The sequence below is a fragment of the Equus caballus genome, chromosome 13 (genome assembly GCF_041296265.1).
Source record: "Equus caballus isolate H_3958 breed thoroughbred chromosome 13, TB-T2T, whole genome shotgun sequence".
NCBI lineage: Eukaryota > Metazoa > Chordata > Mammalia > Perissodactyla > Equidae > Equus > Equus caballus.
This window is the reverse complement of record NC_091696.1, coordinates 43,942,036-43,954,445: the sequence shown is the minus strand read 5'-3', so window position 1 is coordinate 43,954,445 and position 12,410 is coordinate 43,942,036. Positions and strand designations below refer to the sequence as shown.

Here is a 12,410-nt window from a genome sequence, read left to right as displayed (position 1 = left end):
TGCTGGTTTAGCTGTTTTGCAGTGAAGAGCAGATAGGCTCTGCTTCCATAGCTTCATGTTTATCCAACACTATCTAGTTAACACCTGTATTCCACTTGTTACCTCAACCCAGACATTTCACTGGTTTCTGTTACACGTTTCTCACCGGGCCTTTCTTTATAAAACACTTTTGCACATGACTAGCACTACCCCATGCACTGGTGAAGGAGAGGGCAGCTCGGTGATACATGATGGCGAGCTGAACCGCCCTGCCACGCCCCATGACAGCATCCCTCTTAGGTGAGCAGCTGTCTTCTGCTCCTTTCCTCTCAGCCCCTGTCTCCTTCTCCATAATTTATCTGTAATGATTTATTGTTCAGAAAGATTTGAAGTGAATACAGCAAAGTCATAAGAACTGACCCTGCTGGGTGGTGAGGACGTCGATGCCTACCATATGGATGTCTGAGCTCCTCTGTGAGATCCATGATCTTAAACAGCTATCCGTCCTCACTGCAGAAAACCATTTGGCGGTTCTTCAAAATGTGAAATAGTTACCATATGCCCCCACAGTTCTGCTCCTAGGAGTATGCCCAAAGGAATTCAAAACAGGGACTCAAACTAGTACGTGTACACACATGTTCATGGCAGCACTGATCACAGGAGCCAAAAGGCAGAAACAGCCCCGATGTCCATCAGGGGCTGGGTGGATGTTCAAGATGTGGGCTGTCCATACAGTGGAATATTATTCAGCCACGAAAAAGGGTGAAGTAGTGATACCTGCTACAATGTGGGTGACTCTTGAAAACACGATGCTAAATGAAAGACACCAGACATGAAAGGTTACCTCTTGTAGGATTTGCTTTATGTGAAACATCTAGAACAGGAGATCCCATATAGCCGGAAAGCAGATCAGTGGTTGCTGGGGTGGGGGAAACGGGAGAAACGGCTTCATGGGTGCGGGGTTTGCTTTGGAACTAGGTGGAGGTGGTGGTTGCACAACGTTGTGAATGTAGTAGATACCCCTGGATTGTTCGCTTTAAAATGGTGAATTCCGTGTTCCGTGAATTTCCCCTCACTATGTAATTTAAAAAACCCACTGCTCTGCCAGCCCCCCACCCCTTCCCTCTTCTTACTGGCGGATCAGTCCCGCAGTTCTCTCTCTCCTCCTCCAGGCAGCCTTGGAAACTGTTTCTCTTTGTAGTTCTGGAGGATACCTCTTTAAAACTAAATGGGGTCTGATGCCTTTTTTTCTTTTTGACTCTAGAGAGTAAATGTAGACACTACTTCTTGACTCCTTGATATGAAAAAGTATGTGTGGCAAAGTATGAAATTAAATGTGCGCTCCTTATCTTGACCTTTCCAAGGTGACTGGTGGTCAGGAACTAAGAGGTAGGGCTGGGGGCCGGCTGCATGGCTGAGTGGTTAAGTTCGCACGCTCCACTGCGGCAGCCCAGGGTTCGGATCCTGGGTGTGGACATGGCCCTGCTCGTCAGGCCACGCTGAGGTGGCGTCCCACATGCCACAACTAGAAGGACCTGCAACTAAGATATACAACTGTGTACGGGGGGGGTTGGGGAGATAAAGCAGAAAAAAAAAAAAAGATTGGCAACAGCTGTTAGCCCAGGTGCCAATCTTTTTTAAAAAAAAAAAAAGGGCAGGGGGGCTCAAAGTGGTGGTCCATGGCCGTGATCTCTTGGGCCTGCCTGGAAAGAACATTTGTTTACAACGTTTAAAATCAGATTTGTGTAAAAACGTGGATGCTGGCTTCTCTTGACAAATCAGACCTGGCGGCAGCCTGGACTGCGTCCCTGCGTGGGACAGTGGACTGGGGGCAGGGGCTGCTGCCTCAGCCAGGCGTGTCCTCCCCTCTGCCCACTGTCCCCACGTCCCTCTGAGGACTTTGTTGCATTCACTGTCCTTACCTGTGTGGCCTATCCGCATTTGCCTTTGGGACACCTGCCTTAAGGTTGGTACTGTGTCAGTACGAATGAACACTGTGTTTCTCATTCACACACGAGTGAGAGAACCCCAAAATTACACGTGGGAAAGTTAATGAAGATCTAGAACTATCAGGATACTATAAGGAGTTTTTCTCTGTCCCTTGTGATTTTCTTATATTTCTCATTCTGTTCCCATGGGTTCCTCAAATCTCTTCTTCGCCTTTACAGATCATATAGAAACACTAGTTTTACAGTGGAGGGTGGCGGGGGGGCAGAATTTAATCTGATTCCTGATTTCCCTAGAGAGCAGAGAGAGGTCGGGAGAGTTGCTGGAGGCCTTCTGCTGGGAGCTGGTGTGTCTGGAGGGCGTGTGCTCCATCCAGGGAACAGGCAGGCCTGCTGCTGCCAGCGCAGCCAGGGACAGGCTTCCGAGGGTGCCTGACTGGGTGTGAGTCCTTGCCCTGCCACCTCCTGGCTGTGCGGCATGGGGCGAGTCACTTCCTTTCTCTGGGCCTTCGTGTCCCACTCATATGATGGGTGTAGTAACCCTTGCTTCTCCAGGATGTCCTGAAAATCAAATGAGACTGTGTATTTAAAGTGCTTGTCACTTTGCTGGGCATATAGAAATCAAAGCACGGTAGCCACTGGCCATATCTTGGGGCTTTTTTCTTCATTGTAAATTATGATGTAGAAACCCTGGTAGACAGGGGACAAGGGGAGGCAGAAGAGAGAAACAGAACAAAAAGCTAGAATGGGCCCAAGATTGATTGATCGATTTTAAAACTTACGTATTAGAGCTCAATATGGTTGATCCTTTCTCTTGGAGATAAAAGGAAAGGCAGTGGGTAGGCAGAAAAAGATACAAAAAGCAGTATGTTAAGTTTGAAAAGTGACGGTGTAGGTTAAGTATATATGCACAGAAGAACATTTTTTATTTCTGTGCATGTGCCCTCATGAGCCCTCTCTTTAAATATAACTGAGTGTGGGCCCTGGGGAAGTATTTGTAAAGGCTCTTTGAGGTCTTTGGAAAAAGATGCTATATAAAGCCAAAGAATTATTACACAGATCTGTTGATATGTGGGAGAGAGAGAGAGTGTGTGTGTGTGTGTGTGTTAGTCCAGATGTACCATACCGAGTCATCGAGTTGTCTTCCTTTTTAGTTTTGAAAAGGGAGTTGAAGATGAATTATCTTTGAGATAATTTCCCCCCTGGAGGGCCTTTAATGGCTGAAGATGGCAAGGCTCTCCCCCCTCCCTCAGCGTCGCTGGTTCAGTACTTTGTACAGCATCTCTGACGCCCACGATCACTGTGAATGGAGCATTATCTGGTGTGTGTGTTGGGTCCCTGGGCGGTGGGGTCGGCCCCTGCTCGCCTGATCTATTTGAACTGGGTGTCGATGCCGTTGGAGTCTTGTGCGGAGGAGGGAGGGGAATGGTTTTGCAGGCTCGTCCTGTTTTGGGTCATGGTAATGACATATAAGAATTTGTCCCCTCCCTTCCATGTGGATCCGTTCCCGAGACACCTATTGGAAAAGCTCAGTTGGAGCCTGAATCCCTGTCGCCGGGGCAGGGAATTACAGCTGTGAACCTGGTGGCTGGTGTTTCCTGGTGAGGCCTTAAATTTGTTATTAAATGTGGTTGACATTTCCGCCTGGCCCATCCCGTGCTCAGTTCCTGGGTTGAGGGGCAGATTGAAGCAGTGGGTGACAGTCATTCACTCGTTTGTGTAATCACTTACTCATCCGGTCCTTGACTCACTGGACAGGTCCCTGGTGTGTACTGTGGCCCCTGTTCCCAAGGGGAGCCTGTGGGTGAACAGCTCCACCCCAGCAGACAGTGCTTCCGGGGAGGTGTATCTGTGGTATGGCCGGGGCCTAGGGAAGGAGGGGTCCAGTGACCGCTCCTTGACCTGTTTGGCTGTGAGGACTCAGAACCTCCTCGGGTGCAGAACACAGAGGCAGAGTGTTGTAGGGGCTCAGAGGGCCTGGGTGCTGGGAGGGAGTTGGGCGGGAGCTGGGTGGCCATTCCTCTGTGCCTGCCTTATTCCTGTGGCCTCACGGTCTCTGCCAATCGACCTCAGAGAGCTGTCTTGGCTGCGCTTGTACAGCAAGAGAGCAAGTCAGCCAATGGGGAGTTTACGGAATCAATAAGGATTCTTCCCAGAGTTTGGGTTCCTCTGTGGCTTTGTCCCGGTGTTGGGCTGCAGGCCTCTGTGGCTCACGTTTGACGGTTCAGACGCCAGCCACTTTGTCCAGCTCAGCATTTTCTCTGAGCTGAGTGGGCTTGCCTGGAAGGGTTTTACTGGCTTCTCTCTTTGGTGGACTTCTGCCACATGCCTGCATCTTATTTGTCCCTGGCCAGGCCTCTGCGCATGATGGCAAATTGTCCTCGGCTCAGCTTCCAGCAGATGCATCTTGGTGGAGCGACTTAGATGTGTTTGCTCTTGGGCCAGATGCATCTGCTCCCATCCTCCTTTCTCTCTAGTCAGAGACTGTGGCCCATCCCAAACTTCTGGAGGAATCTGCGTGATTGGCTCAGTTTGAGTCAACCAGCTACCCTAGGTCTCAACAGCTGCCGTTGCGGGTGGCTGGGAACTGGAGACGTGTGGGGGCAGAGTCCCCAGGAGGGGCACGAATAAGACAGGGCAGGCCTGCTGGCTCACGTCTGCCACAGCCGGTAGGTGAAGGCGTCGCAGGAGAGGTGGTCCCAAGCTGAAACTTAAGGGGGCTCCCAGTCAGGGAGGCATCCAGGCCTTCCAGGCCCTCAGAACAGCCGGTGCCAAGACACAGGCGGGAGAGAAACAGGCTGGGGTTGACGTGGTGGGAGACAAAGCACAGAGGAACGGAGGAGGTGGGCCGAGGTGCCAGCTGGCCCAGAGGCTGTGGAATGCATGGGCTGGGGCTCCGGGCATCTGCAGGGTGGAGGCGGTGGCTGAGCCCCAGGTGTAGATGCAGCCGCCTCTGGGGAACCTGTGAGAGTGGAGGAAGAACATTCAGGGCAGGAGGCGGAGCAGAGACAGCCGGAGGGGCCAGAGCAAAGCTGAGGAGACCTTTGAAGAGGCAGGGAGGGATCCACAGTATCTGAGGCAGCAACTGCTTGACCACTGTTTCACGCCTATTAAAGCCTGGTCTACAGTCTCTTGTTGGGGTCTAGCAAGTGGGCCCCACCGATTGGCACAAGTGCCTGGCAGGCCACATACCTAACCACAGAGAGCCACTTCCAGCCCTGAACTGGAGAAGGCTGGCAGTGGGGGGTGGAGGGAGGAGCTTCTGCATGTTCTCTTGAGACAGGGGTCGGCAAACCTTTTCTGTAAAGGGCCAGAGGATAAATATTTTAGGCTGTGTGGGCCCCTCAGTTTGTCACAAAACTCAGCTCTGCTGTTGTCGTGTGAAAGCAGCCATAGGTAATATGAAAACAGACGAGTGTGGCTGGGTTCCAGCAAGACTTTTGCCACCCTGCCAATCCTATGAGGTCAGCAATCAGCCACATTTTTCCAGCCGAGGGGACTGAGAGGCAACGGGCTTGTCATTTGTCCAGGGTCCCAGAGCTGGGACCTGGGGGATCTGGGATTTGATTAGAAAACCTGTGTTCTTTCTGTTCTGCCTGTTCACTGCCCTGAAGAGCTTGAAATTTCCACAGTGGGTGGGTTTTTGTTAGATTGGCCCTCACTGTGCAGAAGTTTAGAAAGCGAGAACTGTCACTCTCTTAACGGACTTGCTGTTTGCCTTCGTGTTAGGAAAGGCCTCTGCTGCTGCCAGATGGCATCAATGTTTGTTCACATTGATGTTTATTCACATAAAATATAGTTTTAATTGCTGCATTTCCCACATTTAAATTATTCTATCTGAAATTTATTTGGATGCATAGCAGAAGCAGAGATTTAAGTCTTGTTTCTTGCTCCCAAAATGGTTCCTTGCCCTAGCAACATTTATGGATGAATCCATCCTTCCCACAGTGATTCGAAATGCCGCTCTTTATCCCGGATTGATTTCTTATGGTTGAAGTTAATGTTCTCCTGTGTTCTTGACTGCATTTGCTGTTCAGTTCTCTGAAGCCAAGCAAGGAACTGATTTTGAGGTGGATGGTTGTGTGCCTTTCAGCCTTAGGAGAGGGAGAGCCCAGCTCAGCCAGGCTCAGCAGAGGCTGCAGCGCAGAAACACTGCTCTGTTTTCACTTGAATTGTGTGCTGTGGCAGGTAATAAAGAGGAAAGAAATCACAATGATAGAGACTAAACAAATAATGGGATGAGCAGCACTGGGGAGAAGAGAGAAAATTACAAGGTGGAGAGTGCCTCTGCCAGTGTGTGTCACTGGTGCTTGGAGAAATACAATGTTTACGTGACATATGGAAATCGACCCCGATGTAACCTACTGGCTTTACCGCCTGAGAAAAATCAGCAAAATGAATGTATCTAAAGTTAAAGCCTGTGGAAAGATCATTTTTTGGGGGGATACCAGCTCTCAGTATCCTTTTCCGTTTCTTTTTCCACTGTTACCACGAATGTTCTGCGATGGCAGTGTGGGGACGGTGGAAGAGTCTGACAGCCCTCTTTCCGTCATGGATTTTTTTGTTGTTGTCGAGATTCTCAGTATCAGAGTCCTGCTTTGCCTGTGTTTGTGGCCCCAGTCATTCTGATGCTGGTGCAAATACTGGGGCATGGTCCGAGAGGCTGGACGCGCGTGGCGTATAGGACAGGTGGAAGGGGAGGGTCACGCTAGGACGATGGCGGGGGTCGGGCCAGCGCCGTCTTCCCACTGTTTCTCACGGGCGGCTTCTGTGCAGTGTGAGTCGGCGCCCTTGCTGGCGAGCCCGCGGCTGGCGCCTCTGGCTGTGGCTCCTGCGGCCGTTCTTTGCCAGAAGAGCATTCCTGTGTTTTCTGGACTTCCTGGGGAAAAGTTCCCCTTGTGAGTTTTCTTTTCTCCATGGAATATACAGTTTCCAGCTGTGAAGTCTGAACGGCAGCATTTGGGACCCCTCCCGCCATGCCTGAAAGCCCAGAACCCAGACACTTGCTCCGTCTCCTCCAGGTGACCCCTCTCTCTGCGTCTGAGTTCCCACGTTGCCCATGGTGATCTTGTTCGACACTTCAGAAAATTCTGTTGTCTAGCCCGCTGCCCCAGGCATAGACCACTTAAAAATTCTCTTTTATTGGGGCTGGCCCCGTGGCCGAGTGGTTAAGTTCGCGCGCTCCGCTGCAGGCGGCCCAGTGTTTCGTTAGTTCGAATCCTGGGCGCGGACATGGCACTGCTCATCAGACCATGCTGAGGCAGCGTCCCACATGCCACAACTAGAAGAACCCACAACGAAGAATACACAACTATGTACTGGGGGGCTTTGGGGAGGAAAAGGAAAAAATAAAATCTTTAAAAAAAAAAATTCTCTTTTACTTACCAAGGTCAAGGTACACAGGAGCTCAGGAAACCTTATAACTTCTGAAAACGTGCCCAACTGAACCCAGCCGTACTCAGGTGGCCATTGTGGCCTTGTCCTCATCTTTCTGTCCCCTGCCCTGAAGGGAAAAGGCACAATTACAATGATCAGTAACGCGTTGAATGCTTTCTATGTGCTGGGCGTTGTTCTAAGCATCTCATTTACGTGTTGCCTTATTGAATCCTTGTAACACTTGTATGAGATAGTGACTGTTAAGATTCCATGTTATAGATGAAGGATTGGGTGCTCAGAGAGGGTGAGTCACTTGCCCAGAGTTGCTCAGCGGCAGAGTCAGGATTTGAACCCAGGACCTGACTCTAAAGATTGTCCTCTAAAATCCAGGATCCTGAATCACTTCTCTGCACTCATTGCAGGGAACTTTGCTCTTTCAACCATCCTGCAGGGAGTGTGGCATTGTCCACATCTTGTGCGGAAGCCTGTTCGAGGTTACCAGGTAGTAAGTGGCTGAGCTCGGGTTTGAGCTCGATCTGCCAACCCAGGAGCCTGTTGATAGCAGCTTTCCATGGATCGTGCTCGTCATTGGAATGGAAGCTCCTGGAACCCCCACCTGACCACCTTCTCATCCCTTGTCCACCCTCCTGCTAAAGCTCTTTATTTCTCTCCAGTTCATGGTCCTGCCCAGGACAATTTTTGGCCTTTGAGGTTTTGGAAGGTGACTTGGGACCCTACAGTCAACTTGTCCCAGTGCAGTTTCCTGCTCTGTATTCCCGAGCGCCCTCGTCAGGTGGTTGTGAGAATGGAAACAAGGCTTGTCAGGTGCTGACAGATCGCTGGACATAAAGAGAGCGCTCACCGCATGGCAGCTGCTATTTTTCTGTTTCAGTAGTATTGTAGTTAGATAGGAATAACCTCTCTGGGTCACTCACTTTTCGTAAACCTTGGCCAAGCACCTGATGTGCAGGAGCTCTGGGGACCCAGGATGCCCGACATGCTATGTACCTTGAAGGAGTTGCGAGTTAATTGCAGAGGCAGAGGTGGTTAATTATTACACACTCGGCAGCTTGCTGAGGGGTAAGGGCATCAGGGAGGCCTTCCCAGATGAGCTGCCTTTTCATCTGGGCCCGAACAGCGGAGTTGGGTTTTATCAGATTGGCAGTGGGGGAGGGGTGGACACAAGCTGAGATGGGTTCTGACCAGGAGATCCATGAAATAGTTTGTGGGGAGGGCCGAAAGAGTCCAGGCAAAATCACCCAGGAGAGTTCCTCAGGAAGGCCTCGGGTCAGAGGCTGCGGGCCCAGACTGATCGCTGTCTCCGCAGAGTCCAGGTAAAGGGGTTGGTGATGCCCGGTGACACCTGGATAGGGCAGGACACAAACATCCCCACATAAGGATCGTGTTTCACGGGTGGTGAACTGCTCCCTCCGGGAGAGGCTCAGCAGACGCCCCTTTTGGCACAATGCTCCTGTCCTGAGCGTGCAGGGCACCCGTGCCGAGTGCTCCGGCTGTGGGGGTGTCCGCGCCGTGCACACGTGTTTTGCTGAGCTCTCTCCTGCTTAGATCCAGCGCAGATGGTTCATTAGCGTAAATCAGACGTGCGTGTGACGTGCCACGGTTGGACAGAGAGAGGGCTGGCGAGTGGAGTGTAGTTGCTTTGGTTGAGAGGAGATTTCACAGGGGTTGTGTTGGGGAGGGATGAACAGGTGGTGCACGGAGGATTTTTAGGGTGGTGACAGCACTCTGTATGATACTGTAACAGTGGATACGTGTCATTATACAACTTTCCAAACTCATAGAATATACAACACCAAGAGTGAACCCTGGCGTTAACTTTGGGTGATTATGATACGTCAGTGTGTGCACATCACTTGTACCAGATGTACCACTCCGGTAGGTGATGATAATGGAGGAGGTGTGCATGTGTGGGGGTGGAGGGTCTATTGAAAAATCTCTGTACCTTCCTCCCAATTTTACTGTAATAGTGTATTTTTTTAAAAAAGTGTTTACCGTTTCCAGCCTCATGTTACAATTATGAATGTCCTGTTCCTTTGCTCCCAAAAGAAGTTCGGGCCAGTTGAGAACTCCAGCGGGGAAGAAGGCCTCATAAGAAGACTCAGAGTTCAAACAAGCCTTGGAGTAGATGAGCCGTTTCCCCAGTCTGTGTCTGTAGTCCCTGGGCGCAGCCTTACCGCCTGCTCCGGGTTTCTTGGAGATGAGAGCTGTAGAGATAGCGTCCTCTGTCTTCAATAATATATGAAGTCTTGACTTTTTTTTCCATGGCTGTGGGTTCATGGGAATAAATTACTAGCTTTTTTGTTTTTGTTTTTTACAGATTTGTGTTTTCAGCTTTAAAGGAATTGTAACTCTAGCTATGATGAATTCTTCTAAATTATTAATGCTCGCTGTTGCCGTCTGTAAGAGGCAGTGCCTTGACATAGCACCGTCCCATCTAATCTCTCCTCCGAACCTTACCGCACCCAGGGAGGTTGGAGGTGGGTGCTGTTGGCCCCTGGCACTTGAGAGAAAGGCTCTGAGAGGCTGAGACACTGGTTCAAGGCCAGGAGCCAGGACTCCAGTTACCTGGTCAGGTTCAGAATGAGAAGCCATACAGACTGTTTCTTCATAGGCATATGTGAACCTGTACTGTTGTCCTCCGTTAAGGATGTTCCTTCCTTGGATAAGTTGGGAGCCTGGCTCTCTCGTTGCGAAGGTATCCAGCAGGTGCTCCGTAGATGTTGACTGAGGAATGAGTGAACTGCAGGCAGGGCATGGTCCAGGCAGGGGGCTCACTCTCTTTCGGCTTCGTCTGTTTCACGTGCCGCTTCCCGTCTCCCAGGGGCTGCGGGGCGGCAGTGCGGCCCCCTCTCCGTCTCCCTAGGCTGGTTAGCTCTGCCGTCGGCCTAACCTTCCTCCCCTCTTCTCCTCTCAGTCCTGCCGTCGCCCTGCTCTTTCTGATCTTTATCAGCATCTTCTCCAGACATGCTTTTTCTGCCTGCTTTTTCTCTTTAGAAATTGGTAAACCTTGACAACAGTTGAAAGGACCATGTGTGGCTCAGGTTTTACAGTATGTGCTGGGAACTGAGCCCCTCAGGTCCCGGCTGTGGCCTCGTTACCTGGACCCATGTTGTTCAGAGCGCCTTGGCTCTGGGCGTAGCACACAGGTGATGTGGGTCTCGTCTCCCGCCTGCTGCCTTCTGTCAGTGCTCTGCATCTTTATGGCGGCGTCAGCTTGGAGTCGGAGGCCTCGGTGTCCATCCTGGCTCTGACATTCAAAGGTGTGCGGTTGTGCAACTTATTTAATAACCTCTCCAGGTTTGTTCTTCATCTGTCAAATGGATTACTGTTCCTGTGCAGTGTCGGTAAGATAATAGCTTGTACCTCCCTGCATGTAAGTGGTAGCAATTATCCTTGCTGCCTGGGGTTGAGTGCAGAGTTCGGAAGTGGACAGACGTGGATGCAAATTCCAGCCTGCGTTTACATTCAATCCTCTAAAAGGGATTAGAAGATAGCGTCCCGTAGATTAGTTCTGCGACACCATTGGGACAGTGTACATGAAACGCTTTGCTGGGGAGTGCTAGAACTGTCATCAAGTCCTCAAGACTCAGAGCTTTCAGAGGGCAGGGCCATGTGCTGTGGCTCCCCACCATGCCCCTGACTCTGGCAGAGTCTGTGTCTGCTGGATTCTGCCCTCATTGCATGCCACTCCCACCTTCCTTGGTTCACTCTGCCTTCCTCGTGTGACCAAGCTCAAGCCTGTCTCAGGGCCTTTGCATGTGCTTTTTGCTGTGTGGAGTGTGTTTCCTCTTTATGGCAGTGGGGCTGGCTCCTTCTCCTCATCAGGCCTCTGCTGACATGTCATCTCAGAGAGCCCTCTCCAGAGCACCCCATGGGAACTGGCACCACTCCCCACCGTCAGTCTCTGTCACCTCACTTCGCGTGCGTTCTTGTCTTGGCTCGTCTCATTGCCCCAAGTGTTACGTGCTTGTTTTGTCCCCCCTACTGGAGGGGAGGCCTCCTGCAGGCAGAGACTCCAGTCTGTTGTGTTCACTCTACCACAGTGTCAAGGACAGTGCTTGTGCCTTGTAGATGCTCAGTGAACCCGTGTTGACCCAATGAATTTTTTGTCTTCCTTGGTGACACGAGGAAGGGGACACCTGAGCCATAACCTCCTCACAGGCACCTCAGGAGGCCCGGTGTCTCACGGTATAACCCACAGGTTTCCCACTGTGGAGCGCACGAGAGGGGCCAGGGCGAAGACCTCCAGCAAGTCCTCTTGACGCTGATGTGGCTGCTCTGGGCTGGAAAAGACGGGGGGTCTGTTCTTTGTCCCACCTCGTCAGAACAGAGTGGCCCCTCGTGTCTGGCCTAGAGGCTGGAGAGGGCCCCTAGGCCCGTTCCTGCCCTTTCTTCCCTGAGACTGGGCTGTGGGCTTTCCGCTCCTCCGGTGCCGTCTGAGGACAGCATTGGTCCTGTGGCCTCATTTCTTGCCCCAGGGTCTTTGGTGGCCCTCTTTCTCCCGGGCATCCTGAGTAGGAGGTGACGGAGGGATGCACCTCTTTATCTGTGTCTTCTCCCTCCCTCATTTACTCCTTCTGTGCAGTTTATTCCTGCCCCAATGGATGGGACAGTGACCTGCATTTCTTAGGAGTATATAAAGAATTTAAAAAGTTCAGGTGCCAGTAATGGCTTCGAACAGAGCTTGACAAGTAAGGGTTCAAATTTTAGCTAAAAGGAAGAAACCAACAAACCATACCTTTTTCTAAAAGAGGATTTGAAGTAGCATATCAAAATAGGTAAAAATAAGACGGGTTGTTGGTAAATTGGCACAAGGTGGAAATGTAGGTTTGAAAAGAAGATCAGAGGGAGAGTTAGCACATGGAGTGGTCACCACATGGTCACATACACTTACTAGATGCGTGATTCTGGCTGTGAGCTTCCTAGCAGCCAATCCCAAGAGGGAAATATAGTTGACAGGGTTCATTAGGGGGAAAAACAAAGCGAAACTGGCTCTCCAGGAGAAATTCAGACGTTCCTGGTCCTGAGATCTGACTGAGTGATGTGGTAAACCATGTCTTTGCTATGGGGATGGGCAGTGACAACAGC

General features: G+C 51.0%; 1 protein-coding gene across 9 annotated transcripts in view; it reads left to right on the top strand.

Moving 5' to 3' along the window:
• The window catches only part of SNX29 (sorting nexin 29), a 589,016-nt gene that overhangs the window by 108,881 nt on the left and 467,725 nt on the right, over positions 1–12,410 (top strand). The gene's annotated exons all lie outside the window — the stretch shown is intronic.